Below are 14,629 nucleotides of genomic sequence, written 5' to 3'. Positions count from 1 at the left end.
GCCATGTTTAGAGTCCCAATGCCTTTTCCACAGCGATGTTTGAGAAATGCTGGCCATCCACCTTGCAACATGGAGGATCCTCACCTTGTGCTGAGACCTTATTGATCATTATGAGGAAGTACAAGATGCCCAAACGCTGGCATGGGAATCAAATCAAATATTGTGACATGGAGAGAGAAAGGTTCTCCTTCTATGCAATATAGACTTCACAATAGTCCCACCTCCCACCCCAAAACTTTGGGTATGCCAGTCCATTGGAGAAAAGGGCAACACTTCAGGTACAGATGTCTTCACTCTCGGGAAATGATTCCCAAATATCTCTGAAAACGATTCCAAAATGACTCACAGCCTAGCCCACTGTCCCCACAAAGCACATTGCAGAGGGCCATTTTACGCCTCTTCCTTTCAATACATCTGAGAGACCCATGCAGTTCTCAAGTACGGGTGGCCTTTTCCCGAATAAAGGAAGCGTGGCGAAAGGTCTTTATACATTTCGCTCTCTTCTAAATTACAGCCAGGCCTATTGTTAAGAATGAATTCATCCACAGCTACCTTGGAAGAGCTCGGCAAAGAGAGATATTGATATAGCGCAAAGTAAGCCGTATCCCAGCGCCTGAATGGGTGGCGGGAAGAGTCATTACCCGAGGATTTCTTAATTTTTTTTTTTTTAACCCGCAGATTAGGCAGGCTTAATCCTGCTCTCACGGTCCCATGAATCACTGCAAAGGGGAACTCTGAGGCAGAATCTCCATTCATATTTAATTACAGCTCAGTGTGAAGAATGATATAAAGGTCGTTTGTCATTTGGCAACCACATGGAAGAGCCACGAGGTCTGAGACCGGCAATTTGATTTCAGTGTATGCTGCCATGGTTATAATAAAGCTTGTTTTAAAACTATCTCAGGAACACACATGAGTCAGACCACTGGTCAATTTCAGTATTGTCAACTCAGGCAGGGAGCAGCTCTCCAGGATCTCAGGTGCAGATCTTCAGCCTCACCTGCTGCCACACCCCTTTAACTGGAAACACCAAGGATTGAACCTGGGACATTCTGCATCCCACAGGAACTCCTTGTCCCTCAAAGGTATCATGGTATTACTAGGCTTCCCTTTGGGCAGGAAAGCTCTCTCGCCGGCTCTGCAAGGTGGCGAGAGGGCTTTGCAGCCCAAAGGGAAGGGAATCTTCCCCCACCCCAGCCTGTGGCTCCCAAAGCCTTCTAGTGGCTATGGCAAGCCCCACCTCCCAGGACAGAGCTGCCTAGAAGTTGTGGATACACCCTCCTTGCCGGCCAGGAAGCTTCTGGCGGCGAGGCTGGGCACGTGGCTCAAGGAGGCGGGTGCTCCAGGACCTGGCCTGGGCACATCCAGATTAGCCCACTGGATTTCCATAATATATAGAGGAATTATGGTAAGGATAGGTGCATCCACACATTACTGGGTATTGTGTTACCAGTGCGCTATCAAGATCATTCACAAGTGGGTTTTCCTGCATAATGAGACATTCCAGTTGGAAACAGTTGTTATAGCACAACAATAGTGTAATGTACAATGATGCATGGAGGCAGCCCAAATTTGACATGTACTTACAAGGGGAAATGATTTTTTTCTCTTTGTTTTTTGGCCCAAAACTGCTGTGCTCACCAGATCACCATCTAGTACATTATGGAACATATTCCTTGAGGTAATTTATAGTACCCCCTTCAAGGATCGCTGCCTTGCCGTGGCAAGGGGGCTTGCGTAGTTCAGTGAAGCTATGAGCTATGCCGTGCAGGGCCACCCAAGACGGACAGGTCATAGCTGAGAGCTCTGACAAAAGGTGATCCACTGGAGAAGGAAATGGCAAACCACTCCAGTATCTTTGCCATGAAAACCCAATGGACAAGTTCAAAAGGCAAAACGATATGATGCTGGAAGATGAGCCCCTCAGGTCAGAAGGTGTCCAATATGCTACTGGGGATGAGCAGACGGCTAGTACGAGTAGCGCCAGAATGAATGAAGCGGCTGGGCCAAAGCCGAAAGGACGCTCAGTTGTGGAAGTAACTGGTGGTGAAAAGACAGTCCAATGCTGTAAGATTTTTATTCCATAGGAACCTGGAACGTCAGATCCATGAATCAAGGCAAGCTGGATGTGGTTAAACAAGAGATGACAAGACTGAACATTGACATTTTAGGAATCAGTGAACTAAAATGGACAGGAATGGGTGAATTTAATTCAGATGACCATCAGGTATACTACTGTGGACAAGAATCATGCAGAAGAAATGGAGTAGCCTTCATAATCAATAAGAGAGTAGGAAAAGCAGTCTTGGGATACAATCCCCAAAATGACAGAATGATCTCAGTTCGAATCCAAGACAAACCATTCAACATCACAGTGATCCAGGTCTATGCCCCAACCACTGCTGCTGAAGAGGATGAAGTTGACCAGTTCTATGTAGCCCTACAACACCTTCTAGAAGCAACGCCAAAAAATGATGTGCTTATCATCATGGGGGATTGGAATGCTAAAGTAGGAAGCCAAAAGATAACCGGGATAACAGGCAACTTTGGCCTTGGAGACAAAATGAAGCAGGGCACAGGCTGGTAGAATTTTGTCAAGAGAATACAATGGTCATAGCAAACACTCTTTCCCAACAACCCAAGAGACGACTCTACACATGGACATCACCAAACAGTCAACACAGAAATCAGATTGCCTATGTGCTCTGCAGCCAAAGATGGAGAAGTTCTATACAGTCAGTAAAAACAAGGCCAGGAGCTGATTGTGGTTCAGATCATCAGCTTCTTGTTGCAAAATTTAAGCTTAAATAGAAGAAAGTAGGGAAAAGCACTAGGCCACTCGGGTATGAACTAAATCATATCCCCGACAAATATACAGTAAAAGTGACAAATAGATTTAAGGAATTAGATCTGATAGACAGAGTGCCTGAAGAACTATGGAAGAAGGTTTGCAACATTGTACAAGAGGTAGCAACTAAAACCATCCGAAAGAAAAAGAAATGCAAGAAATCAAAATGGCTGTCTGAGGAAGCTTTACAAATAGCTAAGGAGAGAAGGGAAGTGAAAGGCAAGGGAGAAAGAGAAAGATACACCCAGTTGAATGCAGAATTCCAAAGAAAAGCTAGAAGAGATAAGAATGCCTTCTTAAATGAACAGTGCAAACAAATAGAAGAAAACAATAGAATGGGGAGGACCAGAGATCTTTTCAAGAAAATTGGAGATATGAAGAGAACGTTTCATGCAAAGATGGGTATGATAAGGGACGAAAATGGTAGGGACCTCACAGAAGCAGAAGAGATTAAACAAAGGTGGCAAAATTATACAGATGAACTATACAACAGCGAGCTTAACATCCCTGATAACCATGATGGGGTAGTTACTGAGCTGGAGCCAGACATGTGAAGTCAAATGGGCCTTAGGAAGTCTGAGCAACAATAAAGTTAGTGGTGGTGATAGCATTCCAGTTGAACTATTCAAAATCTTAAAAGACAATGCAGTAAAAGTGCTACACTCAATATGCCAGCAAATTTGGAAAACTCAACAATGGCCACAGGATTGGAAAAGGTCAGTTTACATTCCAATCCCAAAGAAGGGCAATGCCAAAGAATGTTCAAACTACCTCACCATTGCACTCATTTCTCATGCTAGCAAAGTTATGCTCAAAATTTTACAAGCTAGGCTCCAGCAATATGTGGACCGAGAACTTCCAGAAGTACAGGCAGGATTTCGAAGAGGCAGAGGAACTAGAGATCAAATTGCCAACATATGCTGGATCATGGAGAAAGCTAGGGAGTTCCAGAAGAACATCTCCTTCTGCTTCATTGACTATGAAGCCTTTGATTGTGTGGAGCACAACAAATTGTGGCAAGTTCTTAAAGAGATGGGAATACCAGGCCTGGAGGATCATTGTCCATGGGGTTGCGATGGGTCGGACACGACTTCGCACCTAACAACAACAACAACAACAACAACAACAACAACAACAATTTATAGTAAGGTGACCAGATTTTAACATTGGTAAAGCGGGACACCATTGACCGGGGAGGTTCTTTATTAAAAATGTGGTCTATATGGAGCAACAAAAATGTTCATAGAATGAATAGAATGCAAAAATAGTCTTGTAATATATATATTTTTAATTTCAACATAAGTACAATTTGCCAGGTTCCCCCAGATGTCCCTCCAAAAGTGGGACAATCTGGTCACCTTAATTTATAGGCAAACGACAAACTCATGAAGATTTCAATATAAACATAGATCTTTTGGTTTGGATCGGGATCATTTCCAGGAACCGGAATCATTAGGCTGCAGTAGGAGGCAGGGAAGTTCGATTCCATCAATGGAATTATATTCCGTTAGCAGAAACTCTTGTTGGGACTCAACCCACCTGTTTGCCATCAGCTCAAGAAGGCATCCATTCTGCCATTTCTTTCGAACTAAACAATCACCGTTTGTTTCCAAAAAAGGGTTAGGCCACTTATGAATTCTCTGACACACACCAGTCACTTGTTTTCGAAATAACCAACCGTACTGTAGATTCAGGTGGGTGGCCATGTTGGTCTGAAGTAAAAGAACAAGTTTTGAGTCCAGGGGCACCTTTAAGTGCAACAAAGTTTTATTCAAGGTATAAGCTTTTGTGTGCACGCAAATTCCTCAAAGAAAGTGTGCATGCATCGAAAGCTCATCCTTATCCATGGTTCCTCTATATATTTGTGAAACAGCCTGGGGGGCATGGGATGTGTCCGGCTGTCCAAGTTGGAATAGGGCCAATCAGGATTCAGCCAGCAATGCTGGCTGCAACCTGATTGGCCCTGCCCCCACAGCTCCTGCCTTCCCTCCCTGGACGCTAGCCATATTCCTCTCAGACACGCCAGTGACAGAGAGAGACACACAGAGCCCTGCCAGACCTAACATGCACCTTCATTCTGTCCTATTGCTTCTGATGTGAGGGAGGCAGAGAGAGAGCTGCCCCAAGCTGCTGACAGAGACACAGAGAGAGCCACCCTTGCTGCAATGGTGGTTGACAGACAGAGAGCTGCCCCAAACTGCACACCAGCCCTCCTTCCCTCCTAAGAGCAAGCCCTAATTACCTGCTATGCCTCCTGCTGCAAGGCATACTGAGAGAGAGAGAGAGAGAGAGAGAGAGAGAGAGAGAGAGAGAGAGATCTGCACCTCCCGGTGTCCCCTGGGTCTTTGAAGAGTAGTTTTATTTTTAAAAAATTAGCGGGCATCACGGTTCCTTTAAAACTTTGCAGAAAGGGATTGGCTGCCTGGCTTGATTGACAGGCAGAAGAGAGTTACATGTAAAGCGTGTTGCTCTCTTCCACCATTTCAAGCAGGCATGTGGAGTGTAAGCCGCGTGAGAAGGTAGCAGATGAAAGTGAGAAAGCCAGAAGTTGAGGAATGGCCAGAATTGCAATAATTATTAGCGCTACGCCATTTCGCTGATGTAACTCTATTTTTTTCAATGTGCGGAAATGCCCTATAATTTGAACTGAATCAGCATCAACATCCGTCTCTTGAAAGCCAGCATTTTCCCTACCAGCTACTATAGGGTACCTGTACAGGGTTAAATCTGAAAAGTAAACGAAGAGAGACTAGAGCGAGATGAAGCTGGTTCCGAAATGGCAACTCTTACCGGCGAATGAAGAAGGCCTGCTTTGAAAAAGCCAGCTTGGCTATGAACCCGAAACCGACATCCCTTTTAGAGCAGTACCAAAATATACAGTATACCGAAAATATCCCGATGTAATTTCATTGGTTTAAGGTTTCTGTGCATTATCGTTCCTGAAATATTAATGCTTTATTGACCTGCTAGGTAAGATTCAAAGCATCTCCTGTTTACAACCAAAGATGAAGGGAAGGTTTGAGGTAGCACTCGTCTCCCAAGCCTTGGTCTTCCATTAGGAGCAAAATTACATGGCCAGGGCATTCCTGAGATAGATCTGCACTTAAAAGAGAGAGAGAGAGAGAGCCAGCCATGCTTCCTGAAAGAAAGGGCGCAAAGACTTAATTTATTACATATATTTGTACTGGCAGGTAATCAACTAGCTTAATAATACACCAGATACACCCTGTATCTATTATATGCACCCCCCCCGCCCCCGTTCAGAATAATCAATCTGCTTTGATGTCGGAGGTGCCATTACGACTTACGCTGTCCGTTGCTCTCTTGGAGGAAGTTATCGCTGTCTTAGATGTTGTTGAACATATTTGATATGAAAGGCTTGTCTCTGCGCTGCCCGTATCTAACGAGTATCTCCCCCAGAGTTGCCAGCAAGGTGCTGATTAATTAACTGAGGTAGCAGAGCTGAATTGTACAACAGCTGTTTGGAGACCTGTCATTACCTTGGTCTCCTTTCCTGTCTGCGAGCTCACTCGCTCGCTCGCCGCGATAGTGCCAAGTTGCAAATTTGGGAGAGATCTACCGTGCCTGGCTCTATCCCGAAACGGCTGGGCCAAGCAGGGCTTGTTCATAAGGCGCTGGCGGAGGGCCGGAGTGGGGTGGGGGGAGAGCCAGAAACAGAAAATAACACATAATCTCAGATCAGGAACGGAGGACGCGGATGAAGAAAATAAACTTCCTGGGAGCTGTGGTCCCCGCTGTCACCCGTCAACGGCGGCTGACAAGGGATATTTCTTCAGGCAGATCGTCAAAATGGAAATCGCATCTATCCTGAGTTGATTGAAAAGTTGAGCACGCTGACAATCTTTTTTAGGAACCTCTCTCTCTCTCTTTTTTTAGCGTCTGGAGGAAAATTGCGAGTCTTCCTTCCTCTTCCCCCCTCCCTCGGACAAGAGTAGAGAGTCGGCAACGAAGCAATGAATATCAGCAGACACGGCCTCCATGCACCGTCTAATAACAGCTGGTGGAGAATCCCAGCCTCAGCACCATGGCTGCCCATCAGAAGAAAAGCAATTATTCAGAAGGCAAGAGTGTATATTAAGTGCCAGACGCTGGCAGGGCAGGGGGAGGAAGTGTTCTCAAGGGGGCAAGAGGGCCCTGTGCAGGCCTTTTCCTAAACAAAAAAGGTAGCTAACTAGAAAGGGGCATTTTCAGTGGTTGCCCCGTCTCTCTGGAACAAAGTCCCCTGAGAAGTTTGTGCCCTGTGGGAACTCCAGTCATTCTGTAGAGTATGTGAGACTGCTTTGTTTCGGGCAGTCTTTGGTTGATGCGGACAGAATGGACAGGGCACAGAGGAGAACGGCAAGGATGATTAGGGGCTTGGCAACCCAGCCCTATGAGGAAAGGCTGAGTGACTTGGGAATGTTCAGCCGGCAGAAGAGAAGGTTGAGAGGGGACAGGATAGCTATCTTGAAGGATTTGAAAGGCTCACTTGGAGGAGGGCAGGGAGCAGTTCCTGTTGGCAACAGAGGATAGGACCTGCAGTAATAGATGTAAATTATGTGTAAAACGCTACTGTCTAGATATCAGGAAAAATATTTACGGTGAAAGTAGTTCAGCACAGCAGTAGGATGGACTGCCTAAGGAGGGGGTGAGCTCCCCCGTCACTGGTGGTCCTCAAGCAGTGGCTGGACAGAGACTTATCCTGGATGCTTGAGGCTGATTCTGCATTGAGCAGGGGGTGGGACTAGATTTCCCACTCTAGGATTCTATCGTATTATGATCCGGGGAGCTGGCCTACGATCTGGGGAGCTGGCTGGGGAACTTAGCCAATGTTTTAATTGGGGGGTTTTGTCCTCTTTAATACATTTATTTGTTTTATTGTATTAAAAATGTTGCAAACTACTCCGAGACCCCAGTGGAGAGAGGGTGCAGGGTATAAATTAAATAAATAAAATTTCCATTGTATTATCTCAAGAGGAGAAATAATATGCCCCGGAATGAAATCCTGATAAGGGTGCCAGCTCTGGGTCAGAAAATACCTGGAGATTTGGGGGGTGGAGTCTAATAGGGTAGGGCAGCCTTTTTCTACCCTTTAACCATGGCGGATTCGCTGAAATAAATGTTCAGGCTTTGAGGACCCCCGGAAGTGATGTCAGCTGGCCATGCCTCCTTGCCACGCCCCCTGGAAATGGCATAACTACCTGCACCCTTTACTCTTCTTTCTCTCCTTCCCCCTACTTTACTACCACGATGGCAGCTCTGCCTCATGTAGACCAGAAAAAAGCCCCCCCCATACCATGCCACAATCAACTCCCTCCCCCCTTTGAATTTCGCATTGACATCCTACCCACCAAGCCCTTTGGCTGGAGGCAGACAGTTCCCTAATTGTGGCTAATTCAATTTAGGCAGGAGGGGAAAGGCCGCAGATCCCCTCTGGAGCTTCCACAGATCCCCTGGTTGGGGATCCCTTGGGCAGGGTTTGGAGACTTCAGTTGTGAACCAGCATGGTGTAGTGGTTCAGAGCGATGGCTTCTAATCCGGCAATACAGATTTGATTCCCTGCTCCTCCACATGGCAGCCAGCTGGGTGACCTTGGGCTCGTCACAACCTTAATAGTGCTGTTCTGACTGAGCAGGAATATCAGGGCTCTCTCAGCCTCCCCTCCCTCACATGGTGTCTGTTGTGGGGAGAGGAAAGGGAAGGCAACTGTAAGCTGCTTTGAGACTCCTTCGGGTAGAGAAAAGCAGCATATAAGAACCAACTCTTCTTCTTCAGGAATATCAGGGCTCTCTCAGCCTCACCTCCACCACAGGGTGTCTGTTGTGGGGAGAGGAAAGGGAAGGTGAATGTAAGCCACTTTGAGACTCCGTCGAGTAGAGAAAAGCGGCATATAAGGACCAACTCTTCTTCTTCTTCACTAATATCAGGGCTCTCTCAACCTCACCTCCCACACAGGGTGTGTATTGTGGGGAGAAGTAGTCAAGGTGACTATAAGCCACTTTGAGGCAGTGAAAAGCAAGGCATTTAAACCACCTCTTCTTCTTCAGCAAGGTAAAATCTGGTAGAGTCCAACGTCTAAAGCAGCCAAGTTCTCCAGGGAGCAGTTCTTGGTCATCTGGAGATCCATTGTAATATTGGAAGATCTCCAAGCTCCACCTGGGAGCTGGTAACCCTAAATCAAGAGAACATCGATAACTTATTTGAGGCAAATTTGCCCCAGTGGGATCGCCTGAGTGAAGTCTCCTGATTCCATATGACCTTCTCAGCCGTGACAAGAACCAGAGATCACACAACCCCAAACACCAACCGCTGCATGCAACATCATCCAATCTCTTGCCTCTTCACAACGGACTTCCTTTCTCATTCGGGAGAAGGAGGAAAACCTAAAATTGCACATGCAATTATCCGCCAGCTAATCATTCCACATACTGAATAAGCAAAATAGGAAAAAAAAAGGGGGGGGGGAGAAAGAAAAGAAAGAAAAGAGGGAGAAAAGTAGCTGAAAATAACATCAGGTACTGTATGTAATAAATGGATACAGGCCGCACACTGCATTGATATAGACGGAACATCTGCCTCGCGATAAAATTAAGTCTTGTGACAGAAATAAATCACCGCAAGAAAGAATGTAAACCATTATCCAATCGGATTTTCTCTTTTCTTCTTATATGACAGGACTTATTGAATTTCCTGATGCTAGACAGCTAAGTGTAACCATGATATGATGATAAATCGGTAAGACTGCATAATTTGAAATTTAACAACTACTCTCTCTTCTTCTTTTTTGGAAGATGTAGAGATAAAAGGGGAAAAAATACTTTGATTTCTATGAGTAACTATTAAATTGGGAATCTCCTTTCCCTATAATCTGATCCTCCGCTACTGTGTCATATCATCAAACAATGCCAACAGAAAGCAGTGGGTAAAATAGATTTTGGACTAAGATGAATAAGGGATGGAGTTATCTCTGCCTGCTCTCCCCCCCCCCCCTTTCCCCAGGATTCACTCTTTTATCTAAAGAGCATCGCATAAAGGTTACCGTTGACATAAAACATACCCATCTTATTTAATATTCCTTTTGCCTGTATGTGTCTTTTAAAAAAAAAGGAGATGTGTTATTATTATCATTTTTGCATTTGAATGGGGGAGAGGGTTTGGGATTCTCCGTGATCTGTTTAAAAAGCCCTGTGTAAATAAGAGAACTCGGGTTCGTACAGTGTTTGATAAATGTGACTTAGAAAATATGATTTCATGTTTTAATGGCTTTCCATTATTAGAAGCATGCTATTAATTAGTGGGCTCAGGGATTCATCTATCCAGGAGGCTCTTTTGCGGTGTGCATTTTAACCCTTTGTGATCCTTCCCTCCCTCCTCCCCGCCCGAAGCAGAGTCATAAGGTAATTGGAGATAGCAAACAGTCCATTTCTTGTTTGGTATGTAATTTTCTCAAGTAATCGCAAGAGCCTCTTGTGGCGCAGGGTGGTAAGGCAGCAGACATGCAGTCTGAAAGCTCTGCCCATGAGGCTGGGAGTTCAATCCCAGCAGCCGGCTCAAGGTTGACTCAGCCTTCCATCCTTCCGAGGTCGGTAAAATGAGTACCCAGCTTGCTGGGGGGTAAACGGTAATGACTGGGGAAGGCACTGGCAAACCACCCCGTATTGAGTCTGCCATGAAAACGCTAGGGGGCGTCACCCCAAGGGTCAGACATGACCCGGTGCTTGCACAGGGGATACCTTTACCTTTACCTTTAACAGCAAGTAGAATAAACTAGCTGCTTCTCCTTCTCCATCCATCCAGAGCCAGCTTGGTGTAGTGGTTAAGACTGGTAGCTTCAGGGGCCGGTTTATCAATGTAGCATGTGCTTCATGGGGCCCCACAAGGTGCCTTCCCCCCATAGATTGGGGCCATAGTCTCTCCCCCCTTTTCCTTTTTTAAAGACACTTGGAGTGACACCCCTTTCCACAGTTGGGGGCCCTTCTGCCTGCTATCTGGCTGCTCCTTCCGCAATTGTACTCTGCAAATCCTTAAACTGGCTCTGGGGCCATGGGCCCTGCAAAACCTTATATTGCTCCTCTAATCTGGGGAGCCAGGGTTGAGTCTGCACTCTGCACAACAGAAGCCCACACTTCTCTCAGCAGAGATTTGCCTCTTGGGTTTATTTCTCCCTCCTCTGCTGCCTCCAGTCCTCCCTCCCCCCCCCCCTCATTCAGGAAAAGAAATAAAGAGCCTCCTGCTGCCCTACGCTCCTCTCCCGGCTCTGAGCTTCCCCAATCAAGTGCAGAATACTTTCTGTTTCAATTCAGGGTCGGGGGAAGGAAGCAGGAAGTCCCAGGTTCAAAGTGACCTGAATTCAGCAGGATAGACAATGGAAAAAAAAAAAACTAAGTGCAGAATCAGCCCAGGTTTGATTTCCCCCTCCTGCTCATGCATCCAGCTGGGTGGCCTTGGGCCAGTCAAAGTCCTGTTAGAGCTGTTCCCACAGAGTAGTTCTGTCAGAGCTTTCACGGCGTCACCTAGCTGTCTGTTGTGGGAAGTGGAAGAGAAGGTGATTGTAAACTGCTGTGAGACACCTTCAGGTAGTAAAAAGAGGGCTCTAAGAACCAACTCTCCTTCTGTATTGTAAGCCAGGGGTAGTCAACCTGTGGTCCTCCAGATGTCCATGGACTACAATTCCCATGAGCCCCTGCCAGCAAACGCTGTCAGGGGCTCATGGGAATTGTAGTCCATGGACATCTGGAGGACCACAGGTTGACTACCCCTGTTGTAAGCAACTCACCCACTTTTTCCCATTCTCTTTCAACTGCTCACCTTTCTGACTTGTTGTTGCCTGTCCAGAGGAACTGGTCGGCCCCTGTGTGAGACAGGATGCTGGACTAGATGGACCCTCACAGGTCTGATCCAGCAGAGTTCTTCTGATGCTTTGTGCGTTTAGCTCTTCACCCTCAAGTTCACCTGTAGCTCCTTCTGTATCATCAAGGGCCAGAGGCCAGAAGAACCTACTATATCTCCTGTGTGTTGGATTTTAAATATTGCAAATTGCTTGGGCAGCCATTCTTGGAGGAAAAAATAGATGTGAGAAATTTTTAAAAGGCAGCTAGTATGGATCCTGTTTCTAGCAACCAGCCCTCCTGGAATCCAAGAAGAGTTTGCACCGATCTCACTGGTAGACACGCAGATCGTATTTTCGAAATGTCACAAAATAAGCCCTGAATGACCGAGTTTGTGACACATCAAATCAATAAGTGGAGGCTGGAGAAAGAGAGACGAAAAGCATGTCAACCCTATGCTGGAAGGTGATTTTCTTCCCCTCTAGTTTGCTTGATTCTTTGACATCTATCCCCTTGTTACCCATATGCTTTCTAACTCGGAGGCTTCAACAAAGAAACCCCGTGGCCCTGAGGAAATTTGGCTGGGGATGTATACTCACACAAGCCTCAGGGCCCTGTTCAGACTCAGAAGGAAGGTTCATTATTACGTATAGAGCCCCAGAGAGTTTGGGACTGAGGTCCACTTCTCCAGCCAATCCTTCTAGTCATCAACAGCATGGGATGTGACAGGCTTCCCTTCCAATTTCTCTTTTATCGGGCAGCCAGCGAGGTGTCATGGTTAAGAGCAGGGGACTCTCACATGAAGAACCAAGGTTGATTCCCTACTCATCCGCCACCTGAAGCTTGCAGGGTGACCTTGGGCCAGTCACAAGTCTCTCAGTTCCCAGCCCCACTTATTCCTCGCCAGGTGTCTGTTGTGACGTTAGTAATGGTGGACTCCAATTTGGAGAACTGGGAGTGACTCCCCACTCCTCCACATGCAGCCGGCTGGGTGACCTTGGGCCAGTTGCAGTTTTCTCAGGACCCTCTCAGCACCAGGTGCCTGTTGAGGGGTGAGCCAGCATGGTGTCATGGTTATGAATGTCTGGCTCTAATTTGGAAAACTGGGTTTGATTCCCTCCCTCCTCAACATGAAGTATTCTGGATGACCTTGGGCCAGTCACAGTTCTCTCAGAACTCTCTCAGCCCCAGCTACCTCACTAGATGCCTCCTGTGAAGAAAGGAAGGGAAGGTGACCGTAAACTATTTTGAGATTCCTTAGGGAAGAGAAAAGTGAGGTATAAAAACCAACTCTTCTTCGTCCTCATCTTGGCAATGAGGAGAATGAGGGATGGAGGCCATTGCTTTGTGGCAGTTTAAGTATGGAACTCCCCTTTCACAGTGAACCTTTCACAGTTCTTCACACGAGAAGAACTAGTTGATATTTTGGCACCAGGCAAACACATATTTCCTTAAGGTTTTGTCCTTCTTTTCCATACTGGGGAGGAATGCCAACCTCCAGGTGGCACCTGGAGATCTTCCAGTATTACAGTTAATCTCCAGACAACCAAGATCAGTTCCCAAGCAGAAAATGGCTGCTTTGGGGGGGTAGACTCTACCGAGATCCCTGCTCTACTGAGATCTCCCCTTTCACCAAACCAAAGATAACAGAAGAAGATAACAAATGCAGAAAATATCGACTTAAGCATTGGGTTATTACAGTCTGACCTAATTGACTAATACATCATCAAACTACCTATTCACATAGTCCAGATAAAAATGCCAGTGGTCCTCAAATTCTTCCAAAGGTCTTCTATTCTATTTACTAAGTTGGTTGATTTGGCCAGCTTAGAGTTTCTTGATGGCCCTGGTAGTGTTTCCCAAATGGGTGGGAGTTAATTTTTATACATATTTTTAGATTTGTTAAATGTTTATCGCATGATATGAACATATATGGTCATGTTGACCGGGCCCCCACTCCCCAAATGGCCAACTGGTGGGTGTATCCACAGCTGTGCTTCCCAACCGTATTCTGCACCATTGCACCACTTCTGGGGTTTCTCAAAACCTGAAGGAATGTTTCAGGAGGTTCTCAGTGGTAAAAAGAGGTTGAGAAAGGTTGGTGTAAAGCAAGGAGGACAGTGGGGGGTTGCTTCAAAATGGCCTCAAGTGCACCAGGTAGGAGAAACGGCCAAGCTGGCAAGGACCTGGCATGGCGCAAGACATTGACAACTTCTAGAATAAGGCTTTGGAACAAGCTGCTCAAAAAACTATATGAATAAAAACACATTTGAGAATTCAGCAATATTATTCCCACACCCCCTCTAGCCAGCTGGGTAAAATCTGTGAAAGAGTAGAGAAACAAGAGAGGAAAGGGCAAATGGCATGCTTACGCTTCTCACATTGACATCGGTTCACATTTTCCAAAGAGCAAGAGCACACTTCCAAGCTTCCCACCCTGAACCCCTGCTGGTTTCTCAATTTCTTCTCTGCTCCTATGCCCGGGTTGCAGCAGAGGTGTCTTGCGTGCGCATTTATGCGATACGGCGAAAGCCAAAGCGATAAAATTTAAACCAAGCGGTGTCTTTGGGAAAATCATTCCATAAATGTTACCATTCCCATCTAACGGAGCAATGTTCCCTCTGAAGCCACTTATGCTGAATCTCTTTTCCACAGCTTGCAGTGTGATAAGCTGTGAAAGGAGGGGGGCACAGTAGGGATGTGCAGAAAGGAGGGGGGGGGCGCAAGAGCCCTGAATGTTGATCACTTGTAATTATGGTAATCTCCTTCAAAACCTTTAACTGCTGCAAAATCTGGCTGTCTTCAGACGGCGCTAACTCCATGTGACAACACCGTAAATGCTGCAAGAGGGATGCGAACCGCTCCAGCTGGATGCCAGCCTTTAATTAGAGTGGAGGGCACCCACACTGGCATCTTGTTGGAACAAGGAGGGGCGGAAATATATAATAAATCT

General features: G+C 46.2%; 1 protein-coding gene across 1 annotated transcript in view; it reads right to left on the bottom strand.

Moving 5' to 3' along the window:
- PPARGC1A (PPARG coactivator 1 alpha) overlaps positions 1–14,629 on the bottom strand; it is a 762,252-nt gene that overhangs the window by 271,739 nt on the left and 475,884 nt on the right. The gene's annotated exons all lie outside the window — the stretch shown is intronic.

The sequence above is a fragment of the Paroedura picta genome, chromosome 10, assembly GCF_049243985.1.
Source record: "Paroedura picta isolate Pp20150507F chromosome 10, Ppicta_v3.0, whole genome shotgun sequence".
Taxonomy (NCBI): Eukaryota; Metazoa; Chordata; class Lepidosauria; order Squamata; family Gekkonidae; genus Paroedura; species Paroedura picta.
The sequence above is the reverse complement of the archived record's forward strand: the minus strand, read 5'-3'. Positions and strand labels throughout refer to the sequence as shown.